General features: G+C 39.3%; 1 protein-coding gene across 2 annotated transcripts in view; it reads left to right on the top strand.

The window, feature by feature from the left end:
- FBXL7 (F-box and leucine rich repeat protein 7) overlaps nucleotides 1-18502 on the top strand; it is a 366015-nt gene that overhangs the window by 202473 nt on the left and 145040 nt on the right. The gene's annotated exons all lie outside the window — the stretch shown is intronic.

Genomic DNA, 18502 nt, shown 5'->3' on the forward strand with positions numbered 1-18502 from the left:
ATTAGAGAAAGGGAGAACATGTACACAAGCAGGGGGAATGGCAGAGGGTCAGGGAGAAGCTTGCTAAGCAGGGAGCCCAGACACAGGGCTCAATCCCAGGACCCTGAGATCATGACCTGAGCTGAAAGTGACCCAAAAGTCCTCTTTTCCTATCAGCTTTGCTGAGATTTAATCATATGCCATGTGATTTCCTGGTTTGTATGTGTAGTTCAACAGTTGTTAGTATATTTGCAGACTTGTACAACCATCACCACAATCTCATTTTAGACCATTTTCATCACTCCGACAAGAAACCCCACACTGATTAGCATTCCCTCCTCATTTCTCCCTACCCCTCAGCCCTAGACAACCTCTCATCTCCCTTTTGTCTCTGTAGGTTCACCTATGCTGGGTATTTCCTATAAGGGGAATTGCACAGTATGTGGTCTTTTGTGATGGGCTTCCTTCACTCAGCAGAGCGTTGACGAGGTTTATCTGTGGTGTAGTGTGCATCAGTACTTCCTGTTCTTATTGTCAAATATGACTCCATGTATAGATTTACCCTCATTTTACTTATCCATTCATCAGCCCATGGACCTTCGGATTGCTTCTCATTTTTTGCCTGTTCCGAAGAACACTGCTATGAACACTTGTGTGCAAGCTTTTGTGCGGACATGCATTTTCATTTCTCGCTGGTATCCACCCAGGAGAATGACTGGTTATGTGGGAAATCTGTCATTTGAGGACCCTGCAGACTGTTTTCCACAGTGACTGCTCCATTTCATATTCCCACCTGCATTGTAGGAGGTTCCGATTTCTCCACATCCTCACCAACACTGTACTATCCTTTCCAGGAGAGCCATCCTTCTACCTTATCGTTTCAAGTAGTTTTTTTAAAGCTCCCTGCTTCCCAAGACTGAAGTTGGAGGGGGCATCCCATACCTGCTTCATTTGGCGGTGGTGATGGGCCACTCACGGCCAAGTTCTGTCCAAAGAAATTGTTTTCAAAGATCATTCTCTAAGGTCCAGTCTCTCAGACCTTCTGTCTCAAGGAGGGTGAGGGGTTCTAGGCTCATCATCCTGGTTTTCCTCCACCTCCTTTCCCACACGTTCTGCATGGTAGCGTTTCCCCTTCACTCTCTGTGCTCAATCACATGGGAAATGTTGGATCAAGAGTCTTTAGACCTCAGCTGGAGTGTCCATCTGACAAATGACCTGCTGCTAAAACCATGGGTCGTCTATTTACTATCAACCCACAGCCCCCTATTTTGGGCACAGCCCTCCTCAGACTTCACTTGAATGTGGTGTTCTCTTCATTTGATCCTTAAGATGAGCTGCATTTCATGCAACTGACTTTCCTAAAGGAAAACACACACACACACACACACACACAGTTGCAAATAGTCATGAATCACAAGTGAGAGCATTTATATATCTAACAAGAAGTTATTTTTGTTGACAAATATGTGTGCTTCCCTGTGTTCCTAATAAACCCTTACCTTTTAGACAAAATGAGTTTGAGGTTGCTAACCAAGAGCATAGAATAAAATCAATAGAGAGGTACAATCAATTTGGCACAGCAAGAGATAGAAAGGATAGAAAAATGAAACACAACCAAGAAACACAACATTCACAAAGACTGGGCATTGCTATGTTGGTCAGAAGTGGTCACAGATTTGGCTGAATTCCGTGACTGGCCAAAGAGAGAAACACAATCAGTTTCACAATTCAATATATTTGTAAGCCATGAAAAAAATGCAGTTGCCCTGGTGAATCATACACTTTCCTAAGGGAGAAGTAAGTGTCTCCTGTGTGTTCTCGTAATGGGGATAGCATTCAAGGAGGTGGTCTAAAAGACAATTTAAGCACATAAATCACACATATCTTCATGCTCTTTCTTGTAATGTTTCTCAACGCAAATGGATGGCACATTGCCAAAAATTGTTACTTAGAAAATATTCTTTTTTTTAAATTGTATTTATTTATTTGAGAGAGAGCACAAGCAAGGCAGTGGGGCAAGAAGCAGACTCCCCACTGAGCAGGGAGCCCAGTGTGTGTCTCGATCCCAGGACCACAGGATCATGAACTGAGCTGAAGGCAGACAGTTCACTGAGCCACCCAGGTACCTCTAGAAAATATTCTTATAGATAGAAATATGATGTTAATCAATGGTCTTGTTTTAGATATTACCTAATGTTGGGCTTTCACACTTACACAGACACACTTTAAATTTTCAGGTATATATTTTTAATGTTGATAGCAGTTCTGCCTGATATTAAACATCAAACCCACTTTTGTGGGTGATTTACCTATTGGATAGATATGAGTGTTTTGTACATGTAATTGTAACTTCTTTTGCATATAGGTCTCATGAATTTTCAACTCTTAAAAAAAAAAAGGAATTTTTCTTTCCAGAAGTTGTGGGTTGACAGTCATGGTAAAATTACATAAATGAAGGAAGTCATTCTATGGCATTTACTATGTTTTGTGGGAGATTTAAAGCTCCTTCCTTTGGTGTTTTTTTTTTTTTTTTCCTTTTCCCAGAAAATGTTGTTGTTGGATGTACAAAGAATAAAGCTTTTCAATTTTTAAAAATACTCCTGGTTCTGTGCAGTGAATATTAATTTGTGTGTTCTCAGGGGCTGCTTTACTGGAAAAGGGAAGGCATGAGGCAAAAAAGGGAAAAAGATACGTATAGTCTGGTTAAGTTTCATAAGAAAAATGGTACCATTTTTAAGAGTTATAACACATTTATACAAGTTAAACAGGAAAAAAATTTTTTTTTCCCAGAAAACACCCAATAGCTCAGCTAGAATAAGATTACCTCGCAAATATAAAGTAAATCCATTGAATGCATGGAAGCATCATGATCAGAGGAAAGATAGAGCAAACCCCTGGCCTCATGGTTGTTACAGGTAGGTCTGAATGAAAATCAGATGTAATTGTTTTACTGATGCCAGAATGAGCAGCATGTTGGCATAAACCCAGAGGTCTGGCAATGACTAGTGAGTTAGTAATTGTGCATATAGATTGTTTAAATCGGTTTCTGCCTCATAGCCACTTTCTGCTGTTTTAAGAAATGTTTCCATCCAAAATTAATTGATAAGATTACTTATATGAGATATATATATATACTTACATGATGTGTGTGTGTGTGTGTGTGTGTGTGTATACTCCCTCATGAGAAATACAAATGGTTTCGTCTTTAATAAATCAAAATCTGAGAAGCATTTCCTAAGTGTTTTCCCTGTGGCAGTGGAGGGGAATATACATCTTAATTTTGAAGTCATTTGGACATTTTAAAATATGGAGTATGGAGAATAAAGTAAACCCATCTCTACAAAGTAGACACTAAAATTCCTTGAAGCCAATGAATTACAGAATGAAAGTAGTTCCACCGTTTTTAAAAACAGGTGTCAGAAGTAAGCTTCCCCACCCCTGAAAGGCATCTGGGTGAGGAAAAGACTTCTGTGTGCTTTGCTGATGGCGGTACTGTTCTCTCCGCACCCCTGAACAGTGTCCAACACAAAGTACGTATTCACTATATACCTGCAACAGGAATGAGTGAGTGATAAGCCTAAGTAACAAAATGAATCCATGAAGGAGCTTGGTCTAGTAGAGTCTTGGGACCTACACTGTGGATTGATGAGACTACATTATAATTTAGTTATCATTTGAAAATTATAATTGTCATTGTGAAAGCACAAAGTTATCATTTGATAATTATAATTGTCATTGTGAAAGCACAAAGAAGTCTTTGTGCTTTTATGGCTTCTTTCCTGGTATTTGAAAGCTGGCATCCTTAAAAATTTTAAAGCATTTTTTCTTGATCTTATATACACTATTACATTGGATTTTCCATGGTTCGTTGAACAAAACTCATGCTTTTATCACAAAATAAGAATCAGGTGAGTCTGAATTCATGCATTTCTCCACAGTTCCCATTTTTGTGGCTCATTGTTGAAAGGTCTAAATAGTTATAAGTATTTAATTATTTGGAAACTGTGGCTCAGAGGGTGCCTAGTTTCTCAGCAAACATGTTAAAGGAATATAATGAATGGGTGAGAGACAAACCTAAGTAGCGCAACCCTTGTTGTTACCTAATAGACTGTTAATGCTTTTTGTATTCATGAACATGTTGGAGATAAACTAGCGCCTTCAAACATATTTTGGGGCATTCTCTAGACACAGGACAGTGAACAAATCTAAATCCTTGCCCTTCTGGACGTTACGTTCTAGGGAGAAGAGAGAGGAAATTAACAAATTTTAAAATAATGAAATCTTACAATATTAATTAATCATGATGCATTGAAGTGAGAGTGATTAAGACAAAGCATGGTGATGTTACCTGGAAAAGGTTTTCAGGGAAGCAAGGGAGTGAGCCTTGCAGATGTCTAGAAAGAAAGTGTCTCAGACAAAGGGAAACCAAATGCAAAAGCTCCTAAGATAGGAACATCCTTAAGGTGTTTATGAGACAGGAGGAGGGCCCGTGTTTGAAGCAGAGTGAGGCAGCAGAAGGGCAGTCACAGGGGAGGGCAGAATAATTGAGGGGCCGATTCTATAGGTATTACGGTAATACTCCGGACTATGTTGTAAGTGTGATGGGAATTCACTGGAGAGCTCAGAGCCCAGGGAACTTGATCAGGTCTATACTATTAAAGAAGCAATGTGGCTACTGGGGAAAACAGAAAACAGTACAAGCCAGGAAAAGAATAGATGAATTTTATTTTCCTAGGTTTGAGAGCATGGTGATTTGAGCTGGAGTCTCGCTGGTGAGATGGTGAGAAGTGGTCCACTTTGAGATATCTGTTAGAGTCAGAGCTTCCAGCCATGCTTGCTGCATGAAGTGTAGAGGGTGGCAGAAAGATACTAGTCAAGGGTGACCCCTACATATTCGCCCTTAAAAATTGGGTGGGTGATAGTGTCATTTAATGAGCTGAGGAATAGCAGAGCAGAGCCAGACTAAGGAGCATAAAACAAGTGACTTTGATTCAGGACAGGTCAACTTTGAGATGCTTTTTAGGCATCCAAGTGGAGATGCCAGTAGGCAATTGGACATCTGAATCTAGAACTCAGGGGATGTTGAGGCTGGAGATATAAAATTGAATTCTCGCAGCACAGAGACCATATTTAAAGCCATGGACTTAGATGAGATTATCTGAAGATGGTTCTTTTCAAAATATCTCTGATCTCTGCCAAAGAACCTTTGTTTTTTTCTCATTTGCTATGGACAAATCCTTTGTTGAATACAGTAAATATAAGGGGAAATAAAATTAAAGGAGAAGTAAAATAAAGACAGATAAAACATAAGTGCTACATTTCTGTTTTATTCTCTTGTTGTTGCATCCACAGACATGACCTTGTTCTGTCAAACTGCTAAAAAAAAAAAGTTTCTAAATGCTTATTCTGGCTTTCTGTACTTATATTGCTGTGGACTGATAAGAAACAGTTTGCAGGCAGCACATTGTCACTTATCTGTGGTGGTGGTGACAACATGCTAGGCTTGTGTGTAGCCAGACAAGGAGCCCTGGGCCTCCACCTTTAGCCCTGAGCAAGAGGAGAAGGAGGGAATCATCAGAGTGTGGGTCTTAGAATTCAGATGAAGATGTTTCAAGAAAAAAAGAGGCAAATAGATAAGATAAGCAAAATTGATGTTCCCAGGCCTCAACTGCAATGCTCAAGTAGGCCAGAATGAAGGCAAAGATGTTACTTTGCTTTTACTCTTCCCTTCCCTCACCAGCTTTCATAAGGGTACAGTTCTTCCAGTCTGAAGATTCGTTGATGCCTGGTCTGATCTAAGATGGTTTGGGGACAAGCCTGAATGAAGAATTTCCAAAAAACAGCAACAGGATCACCAAGAGTGAGATCAGTTTTAAACATCTTCTTCTGTAAAGACATAAGCCTCACTCTTAGATTGGAGGTTGAAGGGGGTCAGCCTGGCCATTGAAGTTTTTATGAAACCAACCATTAATATTTATTGGGGTTTTCCTTCTTTACCATTAGCAGTGGGTATTACTTCAGGCAACACATTCTCCGCATCAGGCCAGCAGAGTAGTGGTACTCTTGATTTCTCAGCAAAGATTGTTTTTGCAGGCAAAGGGGATTAGTAATTTCAAAGGGACACATGTGGGTCTCACATGAGAATATTACCCGAAGTGGTGCCAAAGGGAATTGCACAATTCAGGTTTTCTGTTTTCACTCATTCATAAATATTACCCCATATTTTTTTGCTTAGCCTGGTGCTTGTTTCTCCTCATCCCTCTTGCCTTTTACCATCCTATGTTCCCCAAGGAGGGCAGCTGTGCTTAGACCACTCCTCAGTCAGATGTTAGGGCTAAGACTTACTCTAGTATTTTGCTGGTAATTCTTTTTATTTATGCATGATTATCTAAACATCTTCTGGCTCTACCCCCATTCCAATATGGCAGCTTTACCTGTATCAGTCATCCTCAACTGGGTGTGATTTTGCTTTCTAGCAAACATTTGGAAACATCTGGAGACATTGTGTTTGACTCGACTTGGGGGGTGGAATGCTGCTGGTATCTAGTGGGTGGAAACCGGGGCTGCCGATAACCATCTCATGATGCACAGGGAAGCCCCTGATGACAAAGAATTATCTGTCCCCAAATGCCAGTAGTGCCAAACTAAGGAAACTTGACCTATATACCTCACTATTGATTCATTCATTAATTTATCTTCCATGCTAATGTTTCTCTTCACTTATGGTTTCATTTACTAACTATATTTTATTACGTCATAACCAAAGAAAAGGAGAAAAAAAAAGATGATCTAAATGCCCAGAGCAGCATGTTTTCTAGAGTTAATAGCTATATGAGGAGTAGGGCAAACATGGCTTTGCAGTTTCAAGAGTTGAGATTCAACTTGTGAGTTAAGTTTGAAAGGACTTGTTGACAAATCTTGTAAAGATGCATCCTCAGCCATTGGACAGGATCATTGATGCAGGAAGCCCTAAGTAATGAAACGAACCAACAGGGTGTCTGAATTGTAGAAGGGTTTTGAAGAAATGCATCGCATTGCTTCTGAGTACCTTGACCTGTACAGCTCACCACAGTCTCACCTGGAGGAAGCATGCCTTATGTGGGAGCCCAGGGGGCTTGGTGCACAAGAAAACTTCCTCGCTGGGCAGATGGAATACAAAACAGTGCTCTCTCTACACTTTGCACTAGTAGGCCAGGGCCAGATTTCAGTGGGGTGAAAAATATTAAATTGCAGAGGATTTTTATCATTAGGCATAGCAATAAACTATTTTAAATCTTTTGGGTTCCTTGGGCTAGATGTTCCTTTTGTTGCAGAATGTTCCAGCTGACCTCATCCTAAGTCTGGGGCAGTTTTCTTTGTCACTTGCTGTAACATTGTTCTCTGATCTTACACTATTCTCCGATCTTTCCTAGTGGGTTGTTTTAACAAAGAAGGAAGCATTTTACCCTCTTCATGACTTTTTGGGAAATATCTTATTTGTTTATTTATTTATACATACATACATACATATGAGTAAATTTTGAATACGTTCTAAAATTCAAAAACGTTTTTATTTGTCCCCCCCCCATGTTTTATGTTTTTGAGGTCATATTTTATATCTTTTTACTATATGTATCCCTTGGTTATTGTATACTTATTTTTACTACTTTTGACTCTTAACCATCACAATAGCTTTATAAAAGCGATCGATTCACTCCCTTTACTATATATTTACATTTCCCAATGAGTTTTTGCTTGCATGTGTTTTCTTCTTACCAATTAATGCCTATTCTTTTCAGCTTACAGAAGTCCCTTTAACATTTCTTGTAGGGTGGGTTTAGTGGTCATGACCTCCTTTGTCTGGAAATCAATTTATCTTTCTTTCAATTTTGAGCAATGACCTTGTTGGGTAGAATGTTCTTGGTTGGAAGTTTTTCATTTTTTGTTGTTGTTATTGTTTTGTTTTGTTTTTAGCACTTTGAATCTATCATGCCCTTCTCTTCCAGCCTGCTAAGTTTCTGCTGAGAAATCTGCTGATGGCCCTATGGGGGTTCCTTTGTACATAACAAGTTGTTTTCTCTTGCTGCTATTAAGATTCTCTCTTTAAGTCCTGACATTTTAGTTATAGTGTGACTTGGTGTAGGTCTCTTTGCATTCATCTTCTTTGGAATCTCTTAGCTTCCTGGATCTGATGTCTGTTTCTTTCCCCTAAAGTTTTCAGCCATTATTTTTCCAATAAGTGTTCTACCCCTTTCTCTCTTGCTTCTCCATCTGGGACCCCTCTAATGTGAATGTTATTCTCCTTACTGTCCCATAAGTCTCCTAAGCTATTTCACTTTTTAAAGTTATTTTTTTCTGCTGTACTTGGGTGAGTTCCACTTTTTCTTCCACTTCATCTAGTCTGCTGTTGAACCCTTCTTATGTATTTTTCAGTTCACTTATTGTACTCTTCAGCTCTGTGATTTCTATTTGTTACTTCTTATATTTTCAGTCTCTTCAAAGTTCTGTCTATGTTCATACATTCTTCTCCCAAGATCAGTGAGTATCTTTATGACTATTATTTTGAACACTGTCTCAGGTAAATTATTTACCTCTGTTTCATGAAGGCTTTTTTTTTAATGAGGTTTTATCTTTTTTTTTTTTTCATCTGAAACATATTCCTCTGTGTCTTCTTTCTTTTCTTTTCTTTTCTTTTTTTTTTGTTTTTTGTTGTTGTTTTTTTTTTTTTTTTGGCTTGTCTCTGTGTTTATCTCTATGTACTAGGTGAAAAATCTGCTTTTCCCAGTCTTGAGGGAGCAGCCTTGTGTAGGAGATGAACCTAACTGTTCAACTTTGTTTTATCTCTTGGTTTTCTCTTGAATCTTTATGATTGCCTAAATAGCCTGATACATTTTCGATAGGAAATTGTATCCATTGCTGAGGGACTGCCAAGCTCTCTTAGTGTTCCAGAGGGAGGGATCTCTGTCAGCACCTAGTTTCGGGTTGATTGAAAGCTAGACCCTCAGCAGCAGTGTTTAAGGTATGCAAATAGATACGGTTCTCTGGGACTGCAATTGTAAACCCTTCTGGCCTCCAGATCAGGTGATCTGGAGGTACCCCTTTCACAACAGTTACAAAAATTCAGGTTCCAGACATATATATGAACTTTTTTTTTGGGGGGGGGAGTATCAGAAAGCTGTAAGGAGGCCAAGGAAGAACACAAAGATGGCACCCCCTACCTACATTCCCTTACAAACTTCTGAAGCCTCTTATGCCCCTCGGACTGAAACTTCATAGAAAATAAATAGACCTTTTTCACAGGAAGGCTGGCAGTTTGTGTTTCTTGCCTGTGCAGTGCCTGCAGGTTGGTAGCCTGCCAAAAACTGTCTCCAATGGTTTCAGGCCTGGGGGACCAAGAAACAGTCTTTCCTGGGCACCAGAGTCTTTTGTTCAAAGGACATGCCCTGTGTAGGTTGTGCCATGTGCAGACTTAGGCAAGGCCCAGGGCAGAGCGCTCCTGGCCCTAGTGGGGTAAGAGAGGTGTGGCCGGGTTCCTTGGTCACTGCTGAATGACTCTGAATATTTCCAGCAGCCTCACCTGCAGTTCCTGGCAAGTCTCTGTTTGAACATTTGACTTACAAATTACATTCTGAATTTGAGACATTTTTTGCTTTTTTTTTGTTTAGTTTTGCTTTTTTGCTCTCAGATACCCCAAACCTGTGTCTTGGGCCATATCAGTCAAAAGGATTCTGTTTTGGGGTTTGGAGATTGCTATTGGCCTAATGTCATGAGCAGTTGCCTTACTCCAATGTCTATATACAACCATCGCCACGTTTTAACCTCAGTCCTGGAACGAAGCATGTAAGAGCACATAAAACCAAAGGTAAAGTTGATAAAGCAGGCAACAGTGAGCAGCTCTTGTGCGTGGAATGTGGCACTAAAAAACATTTACCCTCAGTGTGTGTTTCACATCTGGAAGGAAACAATGCCCAAGTCTACAAGATACAGATTATTGGGCACAATAGTTCCTGCTCCAAAATGTGTCAACTTATACCTATCACATTGTGTCAATTTATACCTATTACACTGAAAGAGAAAGATGAACTAATTTTTTTCAGTAAGACATAATTTCTACACCATCTTCAAACATATTTCTCTTTGTGTGTTTTGATTTGGGGTTACTATAATTTCTGAGGATTTTATGTTTCAAGAAAATATGATGATCAGCCAAAGTAGACTTCTATATACAACAAGTGCCATCATAATTGTTAGTGAAAACTGGCCTTTTTTCCCATTAGTCTCTGACCCAATAGTAAAACTTTTTTCTCACCTTGTCTTGATCAGTTATCAGGTGGCAGCTAGAATTTGGGTTGTGAAAGGGAGACCATTAAGAAATCAAAAATGTACATAATGTGATAGAGTTTGAGGGAAGTGTTCCCACATGAACTCTGAGGTTCCTGTTAAAACTCAGTTGACTGAAGTCCAGGCTAGACTTCGTGTCGTGCAAAGGAGTCATCTCTAGGTATGACTAGTTCAGAAAATCTATGACTCTGTTTGTTTTGGAATCTACTCAGGTCTTTTTTATATCCTGTAGGTGAGTTTGACTCATTTATAAGGCTTGAAGGTATTAGAGACCATAGGATTCATACATAAATGGAATGGAACCACATTCTTTTCCTACGGTGTTTAAGAGTGAGTATTACAATAAGTAGAAGGAGGAGAGACCCAGACCTCTGCTGTCAGTTTTTAATAATATGCATTAAAGAGTGGAATGCAGTGGGCCTGGTCTGCAACAATGGCTTATCTTAAAAATATATTTGTGTTTGGTGTTTGGAATATTTGCTCTCCTTATTTTTATTTTACTTTTTTGTTCTCATTATTTTCTTTAAATATTTTATTTATTTATTTGAGAGAGAGACAGTGAGAGAGAGCATGAGAGAGGAGAAGATCAGAGGAAGAAGCAGACTCCCCGTGGAGTTGGAAGCCCGGTGGTGGGACTCGATCCTAGTACTCCAGGATCATGACCTGAGCTGAAGGCAGTCACTCAACCAACTGAGGCACCCAGGTGCCCTGTTCTCATTATTTTTAAAGGGGGTTTATATGTGAAGTCCTGCTTTTTTGATCAGATTAATATTTAATTAAGAATATGTTTCCTGGACCCATAATGATTACTCAGCAGCAGGAGGGCAATCCAATATGCTTCTTAGCAGTTGGGAAAGTGGTCCTGGATTAAAATGGAATAATCCACAAAGTGAGTAAAAAAATCAGGCACAACTGCAAATCCCCAGTGTCATTCTGGGAATATTCACAGAATGGAAAAATAGATAAATCATTTTAGCTCATTAAGTAATTATAAGGTTTGTGGTCAAAGAGTAAGTTCCTCTCGGAAAAATTTTAATACCTTGTGTTGATTCCTAATCCATCTTCAGAATTGTATTTTTCGTGCACACAATACTCACATCACTCCACGTGGGGAATGCACCTCAGGGTTAAGAATAGAAAATGAGTATAAAAAACAAATCACAGGGAAAGGGCTGGAGGTTTTTAAAATAAAATCTTGGGGGGGAAAAAATGAAAGAGACTTGTTCCTCAGTTGTGTTCTCTGGCGACATGTGTTACAACAAAAGAAGGCAAGACAGATGAGTGAGGGTTATTGGCTTGTGCTTTGCCATGCAGTTTTTGCAAAAAATGTCAGGTGAAAGAAATGTGGTTTGAGAAATAGTCAACAGAGCTGAGTTTCCCAAAGCATTTTGTTGTGTTTTATTTTGTTTCAATCCCAACCCATTGGATTTCTCCAACCCAGCCAAGTAATGGGAGATAAGAGTTTAGAATTTCAAAAGCATTAGGAGTTTGGATTAGAGAAAGGGGTGGGGGGCTGGAAAAATACGCATCTTAATAGGCAACAAAACAATTTGCAAACATTTCATTGAATCTTCAAGGGGAGATCTTAAGGAATATGTGTCATCGAGGAAAGATAAATGGAAGTCAACAGGATTGTGTTAGGACTGCTAACTTATTATGTAACAAAACACACAGTGCATTGTTTACTGTACTTTTATTGCTCCATTTTACTAAATGTACATGTATTTATGGAGACTCATATAAATTCACCCCCAACCTTAGTCCCCCAATCTTTCTTTTACAGTTATGTCTTAAATTCATCAACTACAAATGACCCTTCTAGAAAGTTTTTAGGGAACTGTAAACGACTCCAGGGATGACTTTGCTTTCACTACCATCATTCATTCTTGTTTCAGTGATGTGTCTAGGGAATTGTCTTTGGTTTAATCAATCTTTTTCTTCAGCAAAATGTTGACTTTAGGGCAGAGTTGTTTCTGTTGTGATAAGACTTTGAACATTTCTGTCACTGCAATTCAAGTAGTACTTGGCTGTTCAGCAGCAGCCAGACTCAGAGGACTGAGTTCTGCTTGCATAGCCGGTAGAGTCTAGGGAGTCGGCTTAGGTTGGACGTTGTTAGACACACACTCTCTAGGTCACAGTCTTTCTTTTTTTCGCCTCTAGTGGTTGTGACTGATGAATTCACTAAGCACTTGAATGTCTCCTACTTTGTTCTTTCAGCAGACCATTTGTTTATTTGAGAGCTTATTTTGGCAAGTGAATTATCAGCTATCTGAACAAGCCCAAGGACAATCAAGGGGAATATTTGACCTCAACTTCAGATGATCCACATTTTTAATGTCAGTATTTGTGCCTTAACAGAGTGATCATCACAGCTGGCTTACTTTCTTCCTAGCCTGGGAGCGTACATCAAAAGCTCTAGGATATACACATAAAGCAAGGCTTAAAAGCCCTTGTTATTGTTAAAATTCTGTGTGATTTTTAAATTTGCAGATAAGAAGTATGGACAGGAGAGACTTATGTTCCTTTATTCTAATGATTGAACTTCCATAGTTACATTGTATGCTTTTCCCTCATTCAGAACTTGAATTAGGACAAATTCATTACTTGTCTTATTGAACATTGTTAGTCAGACGTAGTTAGGTGCGTTGATCTGGTTCTCCTACTGGATATATTTAGTGTTTCCTAGAAGATTTAGCTGTCTGCAGGGGAGTGAAAATAGTGTGATGATGCAATGACACATGCTGTTAGAGCCTTCAGTTCTCACTACTTCCAGTCTCTTTTAAATGTTTTATATTTACTAACTTGGATTTATTAGTTGAGGGCAAGGTCAGCAAACTATGGCATGATGACTAATAATGTTATTCTGGAACATAGAAAGCCCTAGCTTGGACATCAGATGTGGGTTCCAGCCTTGACCTCAACACCAACTAGGAGTGAGGTCATGGGTAAGTCCTTCAATTTTCATGAGTCTCAGATTCTTATCTGTAAAATGGGTGGGTTGTATTAGATCAGTGGTTCTCAAACTTGAGGGTGCAACAGCATCAACTGGAGGGCTTGTTAAAATGCAGATCACTGGGCCTCACCCCCACATTTGGCAGAGCCTGGGGTGGGGGTTGGTTAAGTTGCCTTACTAGCAAGGTTAGTTATTTCTGTATCACTATGGTTGTTTCTGTATCACTGCCATCCTTCAGCTATGAAATAAATAATGTGCACAAGCGCAGAATGTTAACTAAGAACAGTATTGACTTTTTTCTTTGTTGTCTAGATTCTTAAATAGGTTCTGTTAGTGATTCTGGAAAACACTAAATCTTTGGCTTTTTCAAACTTTGCCCACAATATTATAAAAATATTATTATAACATTATAGAAATTATAAAAATATTATAGAAAGATGTCATTGGGGAATATCAATAGATCCCATCCAAGAATATCTCTAATTAAAAAAAAAAAAGATGCAGACATTGAAAGCATGAATGAACAGCCATAAAAGATTTCCAAGGGTTGTCTAGGTTTCCAGGGTGTGTGTGGGCATGTATATGTGTGGGAATGTCTCTCTCTGATATACAAATAAAAATTACCCCATCCCACCTAGCTCATGGGAAGGTAGTTTTTCCACACCAGCAAGCATTAAGCTCTCAGCAAATAGCTGCACTTTGCCTGGTCAAATACTTTGTAATTTAACCAAAGACAATTTTCAGAAAAGTGCATCCAAGAGAAATATCCTTGACACTCTACCTTTCTTTCTCCGCGGAGGTGAACACTTCCCATTACATCTGGAAATGATAGCAATCACTGGCCAGTACAAAATCTTAGCCAAGAAGAACTAACCAGACATATGTTATCAGCCAATCAGAATGTTACACAATGTGAGGGAAAGTTTACAAATTATTGTGAGGCTCACTGCTGAAATAAATTAAGAATGCCTAGCCCAGCAATCTGTTGCTTTACAGTGCGTGGGCTAGAGAAGAACTTGTTGGACCTGTTGAATCATCTGCTTTGTGGTTTTGCATAGTAGTGGAGGGGATGGAGAGGGAGACAGGGAGACAGATACATAGCGAAAGACAACAGTTTCCAGACTCCCCTACTAGCTGACTACATTAAAATAACTTTAATGTGTCAACTGTGCTTTAATTAACAACAACAAAAACCTACTTGATGAGAAATTGTCTTAGAATAAGAAAATTGGCATTTCCAGGTATACTAAGAATGTTCACAGTTCCAGGATTAGCCCTGGAATTGTCCGATCCAGTTACTGATTTGCATGTTTCTGAAATCCTAAAGGATTTTTCCCAAAACCTGGCTGAGTTTTTTTTTTTCACTAAGTCATTCAAATGTATTTCCCTCTAAAAATGTAAGCTTTATACATAATACCAATTCTTCACATCAAGACAAAGCAAAAAAATGAATAATCCTATCCCCCAAAACCATGATTTTTTTCATATTTTCTTCTGCCCTCAAGTAAAATGGAAATATTTTATTTAGTTTTGTGATAGCATAACTACACTTTCTGTCTTCCTTCCTTCCTGCTTCTACACAATTCAGTGTTAACTGAAAGCAAACTAGTCTTTCTCTTCTCTTCATTTTCATAATCTATTGTTACTCATTTGCTCTAATCAGTAATGACGCTTCCAGATAGAAAAAAAAAAAATCAATCAATATCAAAGGGTTAAAAATAGTGAAAATCCTGATAGTTAACTCTCATACCCGTTGAACCATATTATTCTCCAGAAAGTCAGCCCTTTCTTGGAGAAAAAGACAGATTTGAGTTGGGATGTTTATACCTAATAGCTTTGTCTTGCTGTGGCTTACGCCAGGAACATATAGAGTAAGGGACAAGGAAAGTCTTGAAGTCACTAAGCATTGAGAGAGATGGACCATTTTTTAGGATATCCACATTGGATGAGATAATTCTGAAGCTCTATGACTCTAGTTTTATTGCTTGTGCTGTTCTTACCCAGGGAAAAGAAAGGCTTCAAACATCAAGTCCCCAGAATAATACAAGGGTGTCTGTGAGTGGGAAGCAGGTCTTAAAAAAAAAAAAAAAAAGATTTTATTTATTTATTGGAGATAGCGTGAGAGAGGAGAGAGCGAGAGAGCACGCATAAGTGGAAGGGAGGGGGCAAGACAGGCTCCCCGCTGAGAGAGGAGTCCTATGCAGGATTCAACCCAGAATCCTGAATTCATAACCTAAGCTGAAGGTAGACACTTCACTGACTGACCCACCCAGGCGCCCCTGCAGGTCATTTTTAATGGTGCCAAATGCACCTCGTAAAATGTATAATTGAAGTCATTAAGAGATTATTCACCAGCTTGTTCTTGCCTTATTCTCAAATCTTTTAGTGACACAGCATATTCTTCAACATTATCCAATACTAGAAATAACCTTGATGGGCAAATAATTAAAAAAAGACAACTGGACATTAAAAAATATTACCAAACTTAAAGAAAAAAAATTGCCAGCCTAATTGCTTATTACCTATAGAGAATCAAGGTCAATAGTTTGAGCAGAGGAGTAAATAGGAAGGTTTCTAAGTATTTTTTGCCAAGAGAGAAGGTTGGAGGCTGGGAGTTCTTTATTCAGTGGTAGTGTCTACAGGGGGTAGATTAAGTGGTATTTCTAGGAAGCTCGGATAGTGACTTGATGCATTGGATTTAGCACTCAGGGACACATCAGCAAGAGCTGCTTTGTCATTTCAAATCCTGCACCTTACTCCTGCATCAGAATCTTTTCCTAGAAAAGTGTGTTCTTTTTCTCTAAAGCCAAGTTTTGTGGTTAAGCAAAGCTCTCAAAAGGTTGGGAAGTCACGGAGAACCTGAGGAGCCTTCTCTGTTCCAGGAGGCCATGGGGAGGAAATCGACTCAAGGAGCACAGCTCGGAGGCCTGGGCGCTCACATGCCTTTACATTTCTAGAAGAATGCTTCAAATTCTTGCTGTACTCCTAGGAGGCTCTCAGACTTCAGACACTAATCCCAAGTAGAGTCCCAGAGTCCGGAAGACATCAATTCACCGTGACAAACAGAAAGTTGAATTACGTTCCTGCCAAAGCCCTGTATGGATTTATTCTCTCAACAACAACAACAAAGCCCTTTGTGACCAGATGTCTCGAGCTGTCGGAATACAGATAGTGGTGATATACCAAAGAATCAAGGATTTCCTCAGCACCCCAGTTTTGTCACCCAGTAGCAGCAGGATGGCTGTGGGGCGCTGACCCATTGTCTCATTAGTAAACTGAGAATGACTACAATTTCCAGTACAATTCTTTTGAGCATGTAAGGAGGTTGTGGATGTGGAAACACTTTGTGTGCTTAAGGCGCTCCACAAGTCTCGAAGGGCTGAAGGGTGGAGCTAAACGGAATAAGACTTCATTCAGCCAATGGCAAGCAATCCCAGTCCGTACCACTAACATACTCGTTTTCTACCCACAACTCATTGATGCGTTTTCACGCTCACAGAGAAGTTTGGTTTCTGTTTCTTCCTTTTTTTCTCCATTTACATTGTTTCGTTCTGTTGGTACCTGTTTCGTGATTGAATTATGATCATGATGGGAGAACTAGCCGGGAAGAAGGAAGGAATCCAGCCGTGAAGCTTGCGGAGAGAAAGGTAATAGTGAACTGGTCTGGGGAGCCCGTTCATCCATATATCCCGGCCCCTTCTCTTTAATGTCACAATATTTTGAAAATCACCTTACGCATTACTCCCCCCAAAAAAGTGTATGCTTAAAATATTTAGTGTACGAAATCAGGAAAAAAGAAGAAAAGTACTGTAAGAGAAGATAGTTTAATATTTATATAATTTTGAGGAGGGAAAATACTTTTTAACATAATGCCAGGATCAGAACTGATAAAAGCAACTGCAGAGAGATACAATATTATGAAGCTTTTGCATGAAAAAGTAAATGAAAATAAAGGTAGATAAGAAAATGAGGAAGAAAGTATTTGCAGGGGCGCCTGGATGGCTCAGTGGGTTAAAGCCTCTGTCTTCAGCTCAGGTCCTGATCTCAGGGTCCTGGGATCAAGCCCCACATCGGGCTCTCTGCTCTCTGGGGATCCTGCTTCCCTTCTTCTCTCTCTGCCTGCCTCTCTGCCTACTTGTGATCTCTGTCTGTCAAATAAATAAGTAAAATCTTTAAAAAAAAGAAGGAAAGTATTTGCAACATAAGATAGTCAGTGGCAATTTCTTAATGTATAAAGAACACTTAGAAAACCAAAGAAAGAAAATCCTTTAGTAGGAAAAGACACCCCCCAAAAAAGTGTTCACCAAAAGCAAATACAGATGATGCAAAAACATACTTTAAAGTGTTTTATTGTCCAAATAGTTTTAAAACATACATTTTAAGCAGTAATGAGATACTCTCAAATTGGCTTAGATGTTTTTTAAAAAGGAAACAGTTGAATGCTGATGAGAAAGTAAAACAGAATATCTCGCTGTGTGCTCTTGGCTAGGAGAGCTGACATGATCTGTCTTCAGGAGAAACCATTTGGCCACACATAATCAAAACTTCTATAAGTCATGCCATTTGGTTTAGCAGTTCTAGCTCGGGGAAGGTAGTCGGGGGAGATAATCCATTGTATATGCACTTGTTTGTCCACGGGAGTGGTTCCTAATTCAGGACAATTTCATTCCTTGGAGGGTATTTGGTGATGTCTGGAGAAATTCCGGGTTGCCACAGCTTCAGGGAGGGGGTCTCACCGCATGCAGTAGCGAGGGGCCAGCCATGCTACGAAACACCCTACAATCCACAGGACAAACCCCCCAAAGCTAAGAATCGTCCAGTCCAGAGTGGCAATAGGACTGAAGTTAAAAATGCCTGGGGTATGTGCGTGTGTACTCAAGTCCTCAATATCCCCAAACAAAAGCCTGGCTAGATATGGTACCTCTGTAGAATGAACTATTTTGCAGCAATGGAAATGTCACCAAAATACATCTAATGCTATAGAAATCTTGCCACAACTTAGTACATTTTAGCCAGCCAGTCCCGAGGTTGCGTGATCTCATTTTGGGCTGAAAACATAGACTTAATAAAATGTATCCATAGCAAGGTGTTTACAGGGATTGGTGCTATGTCATTGGGTATGATTGTAGATATTTTTTATTTATATTTATAGCCTAATTATCTTGAATTTCTTTTATGTTAAGGAAAATTAATAAAAGGAGTTCTGATAAATTTTGAAAGAAAATCATAGGACAGATTTATCAGTGAGTT

The sequence above is a fragment of the Lontra canadensis genome, unplaced genomic scaffold (genome assembly GCF_010015895.1).
Source record: "Lontra canadensis isolate GAN:19392208 unplaced genomic scaffold, GSC_riverotter_1.0 scaffold22, whole genome shotgun sequence".
NCBI lineage: Eukaryota > Metazoa > Chordata > Mammalia > Carnivora > Mustelidae > Lontra > Lontra canadensis.